Genomic DNA, 15035 nt, shown 5'->3' with positions numbered 1-15035 from the left:
GCCACTGCACCTGGCTTAAAAAGTACTTATTTAACTAGACACTCACCAGGACCTTTCAAGCTAGAAACACATGTCTTTCAGTTATGGGAAATTTTCTTGCATTATTAATTATCTTCAATGTTCATTTCAGTAGTGCATATATGGTTCAGTATTAGGAAGCTATTAATGTAATTCACCATATCAATGGATTTAAAAAAATGGAAAAAGCCTATGATATTTTCAATATATGCTGTAAAGGCATATAACAAAATTCACCATATATTTCTGAGTTTTTTTTTAATCTTAGTAAATAGAAATGGATGGAAATAGATTTTCTTGACGTGATTTTTATACATCCCACAAACTAAAACCCAATATCAACGTCTGATATATTGCCATTAAAGTCAGGAATAAGCAAGAATTTCCACTATTACCACCAATACGTAATATTGTTCTAAATGTACCATAAGATGCAAAAACCCAGTGGAATATAATGTGACTGAAAATTTTTAGAAAGGAAAAGATACCATGATTATATATCAGGAAAATTCAAAAAAATTAATTAACTGAAAATAAGGAATCCTGGCCGGGTGCGGTGGCTCACGCCTGCAATCCCAGCACTTTGGGAGGCTGAGGCGGGCGGATCACCTGAGGTCAGGAGTGAGAGACCAGCCTGACCAACATGGTGAAACCCCATCTCTACTTAAAAGACAAAATTAGCAGGGTGTGGTGGTGCATGCCTGTAATCCCAGCTACTCGGGAGGCTGAGGCAGGAGAATCGATTGAACCTGGGAGGCGGAGGTTGCAGTGAGTTGAGATCACACCATTGCACTCCAGCCTGGGTGAGAAAGCGAAAATCCATCTCGAAAAAAAAGAAAGGAAAAAGAAAGAAAAGAAGGAATCCTATAAGGTATCTATTTGTAAAACTAGTATACCAAAACTAATAGTTTTTCTTTATAAAAATAATAACCAAGAATAACAAAAAAACAAACTTGTAATATCAGTGAAGTAACAAAATACCTAAAAAATAAACCTAACAAGACATGTAAAAGCCTATCAGAGAAATACTTAAAAATTCATCTTAGGAACATAAAATATGATTTACATAGAAAGGTATCCTTTGTTCTTAATGAAAGGATTCAATATTGTATTGATATTAATTCCTCCCCCCCCCATTAAGCGATAATCTTGATGTGGTCACAATTAAAATTCAAAAAATATTTTGGGGGAAACAAAATAAAATGTTCTAAATTTCATCTGGAAGAATAAACATGGAAGAATATGAAAGAAGATACTAACCCTACCAGATATCAAAATACATTACAAAGCTGCTAAAAAGAATGAAACAGACCTGGAGTTACTAATTTCTTGCTATGAAAGGATAAGAGAGAGAACAGATTGCGGGGCAAGACGTAAGTATGATGCCACTTGCACACAGAAAAGTAGGTATACCGTACATACATACATACACACACACCCGGGCTGGGGTACAGTAGCACAATCATGGCCCACTGCAGCCTCAACCTCCTGGGCTCAAGCGATCCTCCCACCTCAGCCTCCCTAGTAGCTAGGACTACAGGCACACACCACCATGCCCAGCTAATTTTTGTACTTTTTGTAGAGATGGGGTCTCGCTATGTTGCCCAGGCTGGTCTTGAACTCCTGGGCTCAAGTGATCCTCCTACTTTGGCCCCCAAAGTGCTGGGATTACAGGCATGAGCCACCGCATCCAGCTGCACACTCACTTTATATAGCTATAAAGTTCATATCAGACTTCTAGACATTGGTTACTCTGTAAAGTGGGGTTGAAGTTGGGACAGGGAAAAATGGGGAAACTTCCTTTTACTCTCTATTATTTTTATGACTATACTTAAAAGACTATCTAGGCAATCATAACTCAATAATGTGTTTTTAAAATAAAAAATAATTAAAAAGATAAAAAAATTAATCATTCATAGTTAATGAGAACAAAAAACAAGGAAGCAAAATCTTGCAGGATGAATTTCAATTCATCACATTCTGTGGTTGGCAGAACACTCACTGCTCTTTCATATACTCCATCTGTTAGTCCATTTTTTGCATTGCTATAAAGAAAATACCTGAGGCTGAGTGATTTTTAAAGAAAAAAGGGCTATATGGGCCCATGGTTCTACAGACTATATAGGAAGCGTAGTGCTGACATCTGCTCCTGGTGAAGGCCAGGAAGCTTCCAGTCATGGTGGAAGGCCAAGAAGAAGCCAGTGTATCACATGGCAAGAGGGAGCAAGAAAGAGAGAAGGAAGTTCCAAGCTCTTTTAAACAACCAGATCTCACATGAAGAGTGAGAACTCACTTATTACCGCAAGGATGGCACCAAGCCATGCATGAGGGATCCATCCTCACACTGGGGATTACATTTCAATGTGAGATTTGAAGGGGACAAACATGCAAGCCATATTACCGTCATAAAGGATCTTTCGGTCAGATGAGTCTGAGAAGCATTGTATACTTAATCTCCTCCTCGAAGACACCCAACATAAATTAGCACATTTATGTTGTTCTGCAGTTAAAAAAAATGTTTAAGTTTGTTGAACCATTGTTTCCAGACTTATTCGAATGTAATTTTGGCCTCAGCATATCTACATGCTCCTGTTGTCTCTGTCTCATTTGTATACCTCCTAAACACAAAGGACATATTCAAAGAGAGAGATGGTCCAAAGGGAGAGGACCCTGAAAGATAACAGACACAACAGTGTGATGGGGATACCTTTATTTTATCAAATATATAATCAACGGGGAACACATTTTGGGAAATACTGGCAGGTTCATTACTTTTATTCTATGACTAGAGCTCAAAACCCCAAGAAGTCACATGACTGTGAATGGGTATATGATTTGAAGTCCTTTCTCCCATCTCCCTCATATTATTTTCAAAAATATATTAGCTCTGGGCTGGTGTGGTGGCTCATACCTCTAATCCCAGCACTTTGGGAGGCTGAGGCGGGAGGATAGCTTGAGTCCAGGAGTTCAAGACCAGCCTGGGCTACATGGAGAGACCCCCATCTCTACTAAAACTAGAAAAGTTAGCTGGGCACGGTGGTGCACACCTGTGGTCCCAGCTACTTGGGAGACTGAGGCACAAGAATCGCTTGAGCATGGTGAGTGGTGGTTTCAGTGAGCCAAGATCATGCCACTGCACTCCAGCCTGGGTGACAGAGCAAGACCGTCTCAAATATGTATATATATATATACACACACACACACACACACACACACACACACTCTTAGGATGATAGAAATCAGATCAGAGGTTGCCTGGACAGAGGAGAGGAGGACGGACTGGGAAGGGCCATCATGAAGGTCGATATGTCATTACTTTACATTTTATTGGGATGTGATTTACCTGTGCATCAAAATTGACCCAACTGGAAATCTGTGCATTTTATTGTATGTAAACTCTACCTCAAGGAAATGAATCTAAGTAAATATATATATACACACATTCACTTGTCCCAACCTGAAGTTGGGACAGGGGGAAATGGGGAAACTTCCTTATACTCCCTATTCTTTTTATGACTATACTTAAAAGATTAATTAGGCAATCATATCTCAATAAAGTGTTTATATATATAAACATGTATATATGTGTTTATAAGCGCCTATATGTGTGTGCATGTATATATGTGTATGTATTTATATATATAAGCTCTGAAGAGATTTAAGAGGCAGAGTAGCATTGTGGCTAAAAGTATAGGCTCTAGAACAAAACTCCCTGGGTCCGTAATCCCAGTCCCTCCCTCTGCCTTCTGTGTACGTGACTTTGATCAAGTTCCTCACCCTGTCTGTCAGATGGGGATAATAATAGTACTAATGTTTCAGGCTTCCTCCATGAAGATTAAGTGGGTTGATAGAGATCATGCATTTAGATTGAAACCTGGCACACAATAAGTACTCAATAGATGTTAGCCTCTAATCTAGCCATAATGGTGCATTCAAGACATCTGCTCATTTCTGACTTTTTTTTTTTTTTGAGATGGAGTCTCGCTCTGTTGCCCAGGCTGGAGTGCAGTGGTGTGATCTCAGCTCACCCCAACTTTCGCCTCCTGGGTTCAAGCGATTCTTCTGCCTCCCAAGTAGCTGGGACTACAGGCACACGCCGCCATGCCCGGCTAATTTTTGTATTTTTAGTAGAGATGGGGTTTCATTATGTTGGCCAGGCTGGTCTCAAACTCCTGACCTCATGATCCGCCTGCCTCGGCCTCCCAAAGTGTTGGGATTACAGGCGTGAGCCACCGCGCCCGGCTAATTTCTGATTCTTTAAACCAAATATATATATATATATGTGTGTGTGTGTGTGTGTGCGCGCGCGTGCGCCCGCGTGTGCATATGTGTGTGTATACATACATATGTGTGTGTATACACACACTGATACACACATACATATATATACACATATATGTTGTAGGTTCCCAGACTGGAAACCTAGAAATATGTATTAAATATGAATTTAGTGTTTCAGTGCTTTGGATTTCTGTTACTATTCCTGCTAGCTAAAAAAAAGTATTGAGGTCATAATGGAAAGAAGGACATTGGAAAAAAAAAGAGAAGGACCAAAAAACCAAGACGACCGATTGAAATTAGAGGTGTTGGTACATCTCCTGGGGAGTCTACATTAAAGTCTTAAAATAGATGGACTTTAAACATCTATGACCCCAAAGGAGCTAGAGATGACCTTTCTTTAGAGTAACTGAAAGTGATGTCAAGTGGCTAAACAGCATCCTAAAGGGCTCCAGATGTAGCCTTCTGATGAAAGAGATCTACAGACAGAGAAGGTGAATGGACTAAGCCACATTTACGGCACTGAGCTGGAAACGGTTGTCGGATCATCTGTAGAAGGATGTGGAGACTGGGGTACCTCAACTAGTGCACAAGCTCCCTGTTATGGTCTGAAAGGGTGCAGAGACTTGTGACCCCACCTCATCCAGACCTGGGCCCAGTGCCGCTCCCCGAGCTGACCCACCCAAGCAATGCCTCTGATGTTTGGGACTACCCTCCTCAGCCCTTCCCTGTAGTGACGCTCAGTTGTTCCCCTGTAGCAGGTGTGCTCCTAAAGTGGACAGGTAGGTGATATTCTTTGATGGAGAAATCCATCCCCACTCCTTGGGCAGTGGCAGGAGAAAGAGGCCCAAAGTTCCTCTTGTGAGGCTGAGATTAAGATCCCAATGTCAGAGTTTCTGTTCTTTCATCCCCTCCTGCTCTGTACCACATCCCTTCATGAGTATGTCCTTGGTGTCAGAGACACAAAGAAGACATCAACTCTAAAAGTAGGTAAATCTCCCTGGGCCAAAACTAAAGTCAGAGAAGTCTGTCTTTTAATTTCAAAAGTCCTCACTGGATAATCTGATGCTGAAAATGACACGTGGGTTGTATCACCTATGCACAAGGAAGAAAGAATCGTTTCCACAGGTATCAAGATTGTGGGTAATGTTTCCCTTCTTCCATGAGTCTATGTGACTGTTTTCCAAAGCTCCATCGTGCCTGTCAGTGCCATTTATTGGATGGCTGCTCTATGTCTGTATTCTACACTGAAACATTGTATTATAACTCCCCACCCCTCTTTATTTCGACCAAAGGAGAGGTTTCAGGAGCTCAAAGAGGGTAAATAATTTGCCCAGGTCACACAGCTTTAAAGAGGCATACTCAGAAGAAGTAAATTTTAGTTTCAGCAGTGCCTGAGTCTGAGCTCTCCTCCCACCTTCAGAACCCTCTGGGGTCTCTTCTCCCAAATGCTGGGAACACAGCCCTTCTGCTGGCTTGGTTGATTCATCTCAATTGGAGAAGGGAGTCTGTGAAATTATACAACGCTCAACTTGTGAAGCTTCACATTTTGAGTTTCACACTTGAAGTTCTTTAGGCACGGTAAACTTTTTTGGAACACCATGAGGCATGAAAGCAGATGCCTCTGGAAATGAACTGTTTTCTATGACATGGTTTTCCAGACAGATCTGGGAAGCTCAGTCAAAGGAGAATGAACATCTTTGAAAATATCAAAAAGTCTATGTTACAGGGTGGATCTTCTCCGGGCTCAAAACTATTCATTTCTTTCTTTTTATTGAGGGCATATAAAATAAAAAACAAATTGCAAAAGAACTTCTGTTCTCCAGATGTCAAATCTATTATTTTCCTCCCAGCTGCTGCTGGGGGGATGTGGGGAGAAATCAGCAGGGACCCCTTTTCACTGTCCTTTAGCACGCTAGGGCATGCTCAATGCTGATGATGAAATATGTGGTTAAAAATGTTTAACCCTTTGTCCTACCCTCCCTCCTCCTCCCACTCAGCCCAGCACATGCACAAAAGAGCACAAATGTTACCCACACATAAGCACAAGCACCTACCAAGTCTCTTGTCAAAAGCCATTTTAGGATTGCAGCTACCAGATTGTTTGAATGATCTGCCTTCTTAGATTTTTTTACTAAGAGGATTGCGAGTTGATTCATACAAGGACTATGAAACTTGTGTGCCAGGAGTCTCAGCGCAAGAAATTTAAAAACTGCAAGTCTCACCCACCTAAATTATCCTTTTGGCTATTGTCATAGCCATTCAGCTACTTGGTTTCAGCTAAAGAGGCTGGGAGGACAGAAATTTCTCTGTCCCAGTAGGGGGTTAAGATGCAACAAAACATATATAGAACTAATAGGCTCCTGGGGGAAAGGTGGGGAAAAGTGTATCTTCATTTCCATTCCTCTGCCACTCCTCCGGGCTGCTGGGACCCTTTGGAAATCCAGAAAAAGAGTGTTGCTTCTCCACCAACGACATCCCCCAAGCCCAAGTCATCAGGCACAGGGCCGCCTCGGTGGGAAAGAGTGCTGACTCATGCCAGGGCAAAAGAAGATGCCCATATTTTTTAAAACTGCTGCCCTGTTCTTTTTCTGGAATGCTTTCTCTGTTGATTTGCTTGAAAAAATAAGCTTCTGGCCAGGCACGGTGGCTCAACCCTGTAATCCCAGCACTTTGGGAGACTGAGGCAGGCAGATCACCTGAGGTCAGGAGTTCAAGACCAGCCTGGCCAACATGGTGAAACCCCATCTCTATGAAAAATACAAAAAATAGCCAGGCATGGTGTTGGGCACCTGTAATCCCACCTATTTGGGAGGCTGAGACAGGAGAATCTCTTGAACCCGGGAGGAGGAGGCTGCAGTGAGCCAAGATCACACTACTGCACTCCAGCCTGGGCAACAGAGTAAGACTCTGTCTCAAAAAAAAATAATAAAATAAAAAAGAAAAAATAAGCTTCTTTGTACAGGCATTACTTTGTGGATAAAGATGTCACCTGAGATTCCAAAAAGCTCCCTCCTGACCCCCTCAGGTCGAGCAGCCTTCAGTGGGAGCTCTCTGTGAAGACCAGCTCCCGAATTTGCATATGATCCAGAGTCGTTTGCAGACTAAGACCAGAAACCAGGACTCTTTAAACCCTTTGTCCTACCCTTCCTCCTCCTGTAACTGGAGGAAAAGGGCAAAAAAATGCAAGAAGAACAAATGTTTTCAATTTAATTTTTTTTTTTGAGACAGAGTCTTGCTATGTTGCCCAGGCTGGGGTGCAGTGGCTATTCACAGGTGTGATCACAGTGCCCTGCGGCCTCACATTTCTGGGCTCAAGCAATCCTCCCACCTCAGCTTCCCGAATAGCTGGGATTACAAGAACACGCCACTGCACCCGCCAAGGGACAAATGTTTTCAATAAAGAGGACTTCATCACCTCAGTTTGATCTCCTGCCCCACGGCCCAGTTCCTGAGCTCATCAGGGTGACTAATTCAGGGAGGAATGGGGAAGCTGGTGGTAGAGAGAAGGCTCCCAAATCCCACCCAGATTGCCATCACCGCTTGCTAGCTGTACTTGCTCTTTTTTTTTTTTTTTTTTTTTGAGAGAGTCTTGCCCTGTTGCCCAGGCTGGAGTGCAGTGGCACAATCTCGGCTCACTGCAGCCTCCTCTTCCTGGGTTCAAGTGATTCTTCTGCCTCAGCCTCCCAGGGAGCTGGGACTACAGGGGTGTGCCACCATGCCTCGCAATTTTTTTTTTTTTTTTGTAGAATCAGGATTTCACCATGTTGGCCAGGCTGATCTCGAACTCCTGACCTCAAGTGATCTACCCGTCTTGGCCTCCCAAAGTGCTAGGATTACAGGCATGAGCCACCACGCCCAGCCTGTACTTGCTCTTAATCATCCCTCTTCCCTCTGTCCTCCAAGCTTCCCCAGAGTGGCGTTTCTAAAGTTCAAGTATGCTCACGTCATTCCCGAGTCACACTGTTTTGTGGCTCCCTACCGCCTACAGCTTTGATTCTCAGCCGTTGTTCTACCTCCACGACATTCTCACGTACAACACACCCCCAGAAGAAGACCTCTTATTATACTCTCAGTGATGTCAAGGTGCCCGGGTCTAAAAAGGGGCCCACCTTCCAGTTGAGAACCACTGACTTTTAATGTGCAAACTCCTTTGCATAGATTCAAGGCCCATGCCAGTCTGGTCCACATGGCCAGTCTCATCACATCCTCTGCAGCAAGTGCATTAGCATCCATATCATGCTCGGAACCAAGGACTGCAAACTCTTATGCTCGTAGGAATCCCAGCGTAACTTAAATGAATAAAAGGAGTTGAGTGAAAGAAAAATCAGAAATGGTGAAAACTATGGCAAGCTGAAGAGTTCATGTTCCAGTTTCATCCTCTTTATCCAGTTGTTAGGCATCAGGTCTTAGAGTCGTGAAAATATTTTCTTTCATTTGCTCATCAAACTTGCTCTACACCTCTTTGAAAATATTTGTAGTGGCCGGACACAGTGGCTCACGCCTGTACTCCCAGCACTTTGGGAGGCCGAGGCGGGTGGATCACCCGAGGTCAGGAGTTTGAGACCAGCATAGCCAACATGGTGAAACCCCATCTCTACTACAAACACAAAAATTAGCCAAGAGTGGTGGCGTGTGCCTGCCATCCCAGCTACTCTGGAGGCTGAGGCAGGAGAATCACTTGAACCTGGGAAGCCGCGGTTGCAGTGAGCCAAGATTGCACCATTGTACTCCATCTGGGCGATAGAGCGAGACTCCGTGTTAAGAAAAATAAAAAAGAAAATATTTGAACTACTTTTGTGATGCTCATTGCCATTTTCTACTCTGAATTGCAGATATTTGTGTATGTTTTAAAATCTGGTTTCAAGATTGTGGGTCTGAGGGGGACTATAACTAGAAGACTGCTTCCTTCTTTTTAGATGCTATGAAAGCATCCTCACTTATTTTTCCTTTTGTTTTCCCTGCATCTCCTTTTAGCAGGCCTGACTGGCAAAGCCATGCCTGGGTCAGGCAGCTCTTCTCCTCATTGTCTCATATGAACAGTCATACACATTCTCCTACTTCATTTTCAGCCTTTTTCAGTTCCATCTCATTGGCCTACTTAAGATCATAATGAACCTCGGCTGCGGAATGGGAAAATGGGCTGGCAGGTGGCAGTGGTGAGCGTGGGCGAAATTCCTGCAGACCCAGAATTTGTTTGCTTCAACATTTCATTTTCAAAGTCTACTTTTTTTCTTGCTTTCTGCTTTGGAGTTTCTTATATTACTGTAGTGTGATCAGAAGCATATAGATCTACTGTCAGAATAGATGAGAATAAAGGCCATTTGATTCCTCACTGCTACTGTGATGCGTGTGAAAGACAGTATTGAAAGAGGCACATCATTAGCACATTACCTCCATCCCAGAGGCTGCAAAGAGTCACAAGTGGGAGTGACAAGCCAGGTGAACAGGGAGAGGTGTCTGTAGTGAGCTCATCTCCCAAACAGAACTCATTATTCTAACGATTCCTAGAATTGCCTTCATTTCTCACCATGAGACTGCAGGTCCACCCACCTCAGAACTACCTGGGGTGATTATTCATACTGCTTTTCCACACCCGGACAATGTAAGTGCCAGGATTTCTGGAGAAGGGACTACGTATCTACATTTTTATTTACTTCTTATTTTTAATTGACAGATAAAAATTATGTACGTATGTATTTATGGTATACAGCATGATGTTTTGAAATATGTATTTATTGTGGAATGGCTAAATCAGCCTCATTAATATATGCATCATCTCATATACTTATTTTTTTGTGGCGAGAACACTTAAAATCTACTTGGCAATTTTCAAGTATAGGATACGTTGTTACTAACTATAGTCTCTATGTTGTACAATAATCTCTCAAACTTATTCCTTCTGTCTAGGTGAAATTTTGTGTCCTTTGACCAATATCTCCCCTAACGCCTCCCAACCCCCAGCCTTTGGTAACCACTATTCTACTTTCTGCCTCTGTGAGTACAAAACTTTTTTTAAAATGGGTTGTTTTTTTTTTTAATTTTTTAGAGACAGGGTCTTGCTTTGTCACCCAAGCTGTAGTGTAGTGGTGTGATCATAGCTCGCTGCAGCCTCAAACTCCTGGGCTCAAGCAATTCTCCCACCTCAGCCTACTGAGTAACTGGGACTATAGACACATGCCACGTTGCTTGGATAACTTTTTAAAACTTTTGGTAGAGACAGAGTCTCACTATGTTGCACAGGCTGGTCTTGAACTCCTGGCCTCAAGTGATCCTCTTGCCTTAGCCTCCCAAAGTGCTAGGATTACAGGCGTAAGCCACTGTGCCTGGCCCTGAGTTCAACTTTGTTAAATTCCACATAGAAGTGAGAATATGTGGTAATTGTCTTTCTGTGCCTGGCTTATTGCACTGAACTTCTCCACATTTATCTACAAATGGCAGAATCCTTCTTTTTTTTAAAGGCTGAATGGTGTTCCACCAGGTACACATACCACATGTTCTTGATTAATTCATCTGTCCGTGGACAGCTAAGTTGATTATCTTGGCTACTGTGAATTGTGGTGCAATGAACGTGGGGATTCAGTGAATCTGCATTTTAACAAGTTACCCAGCTGAAGCTCATGCTGTCCTCCTCTGAGAACTGCTGAATTGCAGAATCGTATCATTGAGTCTCAGTGAGTCCTTCGCACTCAATCAAGGTCTCCCGCAGGGAACCGGACTAAGAACAGGGCTTGAGGTTAGAACCTGGTCCTGCCATGTGTTGGCATATGACCGTAAGAAAGCAGCTTAACCCTTCAGTACCCCAGTGTCCTCTTCTATAAGAACAGAAGATAACGGCAGTACCTATTCCTTGGGGATGTTTTAAGAATTAAATAAATTAATGCATATCAAGTACACTAATACGGCACACAGTAAGTGCACAATAAATGATAGCTCTCATTTCCTGCCCAATCCAGTGTTTCCCAAATGTCATTCATAGGCTGTCTTCACAATTTTTGCCATACTTGCATAACTCTCTACTAGTATTTTTACTAAATACCTTACCCCCTTTTTTAGCATCATCCTAAAAAGTGATGCCTGGGGAATTATTTGATATACGGTTATATTTTTAAAACATTAAAATTGATACCAGCAACTGAGTGTGGTGGCTCACGCCTGTAATCCCAGCATTTTGGGAGGCCAAGGTGGGCAGATCACTTGAAGCCAAGAGTTCGAGACCAGCCTGGCCAACATGGCGAAATCCCATCTATGCTAAAAATACAAATATTAGCTGAGCATGGTGGCACATGGCTGTAATCCCAGCTACTTGGGAGGCTGAAGCACAAGTATCGCTTGAACCTGGGAGGCAGAGGTTACACTGAGCTGAGTGAGATCAAGCCACTGCACTCCAGCCTGGGTGACAAAGCGAGACTCTGTCTCAAAGAATAAATAAATAAACTTAAATTTAAAAAAATTGATACAGGCCAGGTGTGGTGGCTCACACCTGTAATCCCAGCAATTTGGGAGGCCAAGGCAGGAGAACTGCTCGCATCCAGGATTTTGAGACCAGCCTAGGCAGCATAGTGAGATCTTGTCTCTCCACACACACACACACACACAAATGTTAAAAAAATTAGTGGGGCATGGTGGTGCACACCTGTAGTCCCAGCTACTTGGGAAGCTGAGGTGAGAGGATCGCTTGAGCCCAGGAGGTGGAGACTGCAGTGAGCCGTGATCCCACCACTGCATACCAGCCTGGGAAACAGAACATAAGACCCTGTCTCAAGAAAGAATCTCAAAAAAGAAAGAAAAGATATTGATACATAACTACTAAAATTTCAAAATGTTGATTTTAGGTACCACCATGGTATGTCAACCACTGTCAGGAAACATCGATCTCATCCAACTTCAGTTCCGGCAACTGAGGCTCAGAGTGGTTAAGTGGATTTTCAAAGGTCACGCAGGGAGTTGCTGGAAAAGCCAGAAATACAGGAATTCAGATTTCTTTCTAACTAGGCCAGGGCTCTTTATTTCACATCAACCTGCTGGTTTTACTGCGGTCTTCAAAGGCACATTGGAAAGTACTGAAAAAGGAACATCCTTTTGTTAGCCTGACATTAGGAAACTGAAAGAAACCTTATGTATTAAATAGGCTACAAAGGAAACCTCCCTTTAGCATTAAGCAGAAGAGGACGTTGAAAGCATAGGTTCACCTCATTTCACCCCTTCCAGACCCAGGGTGGGCGCTGGATAACGGTGCACAGGGCGGGTGAGGCTGAAGAGGCCCAGCCCTAGCAGTGCCACGTGCCAGGCCCCCAGCAGCTGTGACTCGCAATGACCGATGATGCTGGAGACAGGAGTCTGCCAAGGATGACAGCAGCTGGGAGCACGAGTTTTAGCGTCAGATGGGCCTGGGTTCTAACCCGCCTCACCACTCGAAAGCTTGACCTTGGGCAGCTTACTCAGCCTTTTGGAACCTCAGTTCCCTCATCTGTAACATCCCCACAGGTTGCTGAAAAAATTAAGTACTAGCTAGAGAAAATGCTTAATACAACAGAGGTAGCTTTTATTTTTACTTCATGGTGCATTTCCCTAGGTTGAATGATCATATGCCATGAAATACAAGTAGCTTTTAACCACAGCTTCAATGTATTAGGAGATAGGAAACTTGTTAAACTGAATACTTAGACCTTAAATGTCTTTTCTAATCATGTGAGTCCACAATTCGAAGTATCTTTAATACAAATGCAATTACTTTACAAAAGTCAAGTCTTCAGGAAATAAAACTGAGCACCACATTAAGCTAATTATTACTGTTTTTTAAGGGTTTAATATTGAAGATGTAGTAGATATCTGATTTTCCTTGGAGAGACATTTATGCCTTACTTGCAGCTGATCCATGAGTGGACACATACCCAAGCCTGACCAATCAGCATTTTCTAACACCTAGACATAGACATTTGCTGTAAGTCCATTCAGTCAGAGCCAATCCTGCACTCTGAGGAAAGTAAGCACTCTGTCTTCTAGCTGTGGGCCTAGAGCTGCTGAGAGCCATCCTGCAACCACGAGAGAAGACTTTCCTGGCAATGGCACCATCAAGAGGAAAGGAGAGCAGAAAGATGTAAATAGATCAAGAATCGATGAACTTGTTTGAGTTCCTGGACCCAGCCATACCTGAATGTCATCTATCACTATACTTATCAGTATGTGAGCCAATAAATTCCCTTATTGGCTTATCTATTGAGATAGATTTCTTATTACTTACAATCAAAATACTCTCATCAATAAAATAGGCAATATGATTTGGAAAATATTTTTGGAAAAATACAGAGAAACTTAACGAACATGTTGTTCACCCAAAGTATTCCTATGACAAACAAAGAGGAGAGAGAGGTTTCAGAGGACTCAGCCATCATATTTTGTGACAATCCATCTTGGTGAGAGATTTTCTTGCTAGTACTATGCTTTTATTCTGCTAACTGAGACCCTGCAAACTTTTCTACCAACCTACTCCCATCTCAGAAGAGCTTGACTTTGTAACCCTGGAAGTCACCACATGAAGATGATGAACAAATCCATCACTCCAGAAGTGTCCCCATGTCCCTTTGTAATCCTTCTTGTTCACTCCTCCATCCCTCTCACCTCTAAGTAACCTCTGATCTGCTTTTTGTCATTATAGATTAGTTTGCATCTTTTGGGGCATTATATAAATGGAATGATACTATATATTCTTTTTGTCTGGCTTCTTTCACTCAGTGTAATTATCCGTATTGTATGTGCATCAATAATTCATTTTTAATTGCTGAATAGTATTCCAGTGCACAACAATTTTTTTTTTCTTTCATGGAGACATGGTCTCATCATGCTGCCTAGGCTGGTCTTGAACTCCTGGGCTCAAGCTATCCACTCAGCTCACCCTCCTAAAGTGCCGGGATTTATATATGTGAGCCACCGTGCCTGGCCCATTGCACAACAATGTATCTATTTTCCTGTTGATGGACATTTGAGTTGTTTCCACTTTCAGGTTATTGAAAATAAAGCTACTATAAATATTTGTGTACAAGCCTTTGTACGGGCATATGCGTCCCATTCTCTTGGTTAAATACGTAGGAATAGAATGGCTGTGTCATATGGTAGATGTATATTTAACTTTTTAACAAACTGTTTTTCCAAAGTAGTTGTATCACTTTACATTCTATAAGAAAAAGTTCCAGTTGCTCCACATCCTCACCAAAATGTGGTGTTGTCACATCTTCATTTCAACCATTCCAATAGGTGTGTGGTAGCATCTCATTGTGGTTTGAATTTGCATTTCTCTAGTGACTAATAATATTGAGCATCTTTTCATGTACTTATTTGCCATCTGGATGTCTTTTTTTGTGAAGTCTGTTTATGTATTTTGCCCATTTGTTAACTGGGTTACTTGGTTTCTAGTTAAGTCTTTAGATTCTTTATATATTCCTATATCAGACATGTGATTTGCAAATATTTACTTTCAGTGTCTCATCTTTTCCTTCTCTTAAATGAATCTTTTGGCGAGCAGTTCCTAATTTTGATGAAGTCTAGCTTATCAATTTTTTCTTCTATGAATTGTGCTTTTGTCATCTTACCTGGAAAATCTTTGCCTAACTCAAAGTCACAATGATTCCCTCCCATGTTTTCTTCTAGAAATTGTATAGCTTTAGGTTTTACATTTAGCCTTATGATCTATTTTGAATTAATTCTTATATATGGTGCAAGGTATAGATCAAAGTTGATTA

At 42.2% G+C, this 15035-nt stretch overlaps 1 protein-coding gene across 2 annotated transcripts in view; it reads left to right on the top strand.

Annotated features, from left to right (window-relative positions):
- The window catches only part of TBK1 (TANK binding kinase 1), an 89844-nt gene that overhangs the window by 63934 nt on the left and 10875 nt on the right, over positions 1–15035 (top strand). Inside the window, exons 22-23 of one of the 2 annotated variants that reach the window (XR_010116605.1) lie at positions 10207–10293; positions 12132–13999. The exons of the other annotated variant lie outside the window; for it this stretch is intronic. The gene's annotated coding sequence lies outside the window, so the exon portion shown is untranslated. Of the gene's footprint in view, positions 1–10206; positions 10294–12131; positions 14000–15035 lie in introns of those variants that run through there. 2 annotated transcript variants of the gene reach the window in all.

The sequence above is a fragment of the Symphalangus syndactylus genome, chromosome 17, assembly GCF_028878055.3.
Source record: "Symphalangus syndactylus isolate Jambi chromosome 17, NHGRI_mSymSyn1-v2.1_pri, whole genome shotgun sequence".
In the NCBI taxonomy this organism is placed as follows: Eukaryota; Metazoa; Chordata; class Mammalia; order Primates; family Hylobatidae; genus Symphalangus; species Symphalangus syndactylus.
The sequence above is the reverse complement of the archived record's forward strand: the minus strand, read 5'-3'. Positions and strand labels throughout refer to the sequence as shown.